The sequence below is a fragment of the Sesamum indicum genome, linkage group LG13, assembly GCF_026168435.1.
Source record: "Sesamum indicum cultivar Baizhima isolate 11 linkage group LG13, ASM2616843v1, whole genome shotgun sequence".
Classification (NCBI taxonomy): domain Eukaryota; kingdom Viridiplantae; phylum Streptophyta; class Magnoliopsida; order Lamiales; family Pedaliaceae; genus Sesamum; species Sesamum indicum.
Window position 1 is genome coordinate 3,106,845 of NC_142669.1, and position 2,479 is coordinate 3,109,323.

General features: G+C 30.7%; 1 long non-coding RNA gene across 1 annotated transcript; it reads right to left on the bottom strand.

The window, feature by feature from the left end:
* Positions 1–473: 473 nt before the first annotated feature.
* Positions 474–2,199, bottom strand: LOC148784373 (uncharacterized). The gene is made up of 3 exons (XR_016063807.1): positions 2,105–2,199; positions 1,527–1,593; positions 474–726 (listed from the first exon to the last, which is right to left on the bottom strand). It is a non-coding gene; the product is annotated as an uncharacterized LOC148784373 (long non-coding RNA).
* Positions 2,200–2,479: the final 280 nt, after the last annotated feature.

Here is a 2,479-nt window from a genome sequence, read left to right on the forward strand (position 1 = left end):
GCACCCATTTAATTTTTTATTTTATTTTTATTTGTTTCTTGATTTTGGCTACTCGTCTTTCAATGGGAGCAAGAAAGCTCGAGAATGTGGGGTTTCTACGTGCATCATTATTTTTGTGTAAATACATAGCTCTAATATCATTCACTCTTGTAGGAGTAGCTTTTTATTCTTCTTAGTAATTCTAACCATTTAGCCTTCTACTATTCCTTGAATATCCCATAATGAATTACAATAATCCTCGTTATCAGATTCTCATTTTTTGTCTCCTAACTTTATAAGAAAAAACAAAAACAATTTTAGTTCTATGCCTCATTCTCCAAGATATTTTAATAGAACACATGGCCATTAGTGCCTTACAGTTTTAGTCCCTTGGTTAGGTGTAATGTGTAGCGCCCCCTTCGCTACAAGAGTTATATCTACCCTAAACGTCATAGTTATAGTAATCCCTGTGTTCATATACATACATTTGCACATAATCATCTAATCAATTTGCATACGTAATCACAACGTCATAACAACACAGTCAACCCACAACATCATATATATACAAATCAAACACCATAGGTGATCCACCACAATTGATCTCTACGCCTATGTTCTCTTTATACAAACAAAATTAGATTTGTACTCTAGCTGACAAGAGGAGAAAACAGCATACTGGCCCGACCTGACTGAATATAGTGCGTAGACCTATTCTTCAACAGTCAGATACCTCAAAGTCTACTCCTGAAAGAAAATGTCAACAGAGGGATGAGCCTGCCACTCAATAAGTAAATAATCAGCCCTATCTATATATGTATATCAAACACAGCCCAAACAGGACAAATAGGCAACATGCATGGGTTACAGTCAATTTAACTCCAACATAATCAATTGTAGTACACCACATAGCTATCTCACAATAAAATAATCAATTAAACTTCCTTTTTCCTAGTTTGCTTACCAGAAGGTGATATCGTGTTTTTTCCGTCAACTCAATCTCACCGTTATATAAATTTAAGTGAATCCCCTTGACAGTCGGCTCATCAATCTCATTTCGCATCATAGCTCTTTCAATTCGCATCATAGCTCTTTTATTTTGCATCATAGCTCTTTGCACATCACATCTTTTTCATATCGCATCAAAGTTTTTTTCATTTCATTTCTTTCTCATATCGCATGAAAGCTCTTTTCATTTCATTTCGCCTTACAGGCTTTTCAACACATCAAGGGGTATTTACGCCACAATTATAATCAATTTCCACCACTCCCTCATTTTCACATATCACCATTCTTCTAAGCAACTAGTAACGTAAAATAATATATCAACATATTCTCAGTTTCAAACATCCACAATATATCAAACAACAAACATAATATTCCAACGTATTTCCTCATTCCACGTGCACAATACCGTCAATCCAATCAAATCATTCATCACTCATATACTTTCAGACGAATCAATGGCAGCATGAACCACAAATTTATATAACAGTAATAGCACAAATAAAGGGAACATATATAGATAATACTAATTATTTACTTACCTCAACCTCACAACGTTTCTTTCTACTCAATCGCTAATTGTCAGTCCTTTCACCTCACCCTCGTATCCTATAATGAGTTATACAACATACAATTAATATATCGAGAATATCTTAATTTCTTTTAAATACAATATTAAATATTATTCGTACAATTTCTACTAATTCTTTAATATTCCACTTCTATCGAAGTAAAAATCTTCGTTTTTCCTCTTTATTAACATACCATTTATTAAATATAATTTTTGGAATATTCCTATGAATTTTCTATCAATTTCTCGCTATTGTACACTTTAATTACATACAATACGTAGAATTGCGTATTTGGTTAATAATTCCGATGGAATTATATAAATTAACTATAGTAATACTTAAATCTAATAAATTTAATAATCTAATTGATCAACGATATTATTTTTATATCCAATTTGATATTTAATTCGATACTACTTTAAATAGTCAAACTCGTAAAATACTCCGATTAAATAGTTCACCGCTCAAAATAAACAATATTTAATAAATAGAGTAATTAAGAAAATAATTATACTAATTAATATGAATTAAAATAGAAATTTTTGTACCTCGGTTTTTAGTTTTTCCGCGAGAGGGAAGGGTGCAACTTTTTCTTTAATTGTGTGTGAATATGTGTGAATGTGTGTATTGTTGTGCATGTGCCCACCGCCTCACTTCAAACTCTCACTCTCCTCAGCCATTATATATATATATATATATTATTTATGATATATATATAATATTATTATTTTATTTATTTAATTAAACTTTTCTCAAAATACCCATTACGTCCTTTCTAATTTCTTAATTAATATAATTTGCTCTCAAATATTATAACGAACTCCAATTTAACCCGTTTAAGTTTTATTATATTCCAATTATGGCCCATAATTTATTTACCAATTAACTAAGTTTCATAAAAATTTACCAATTAATCTCCCAAT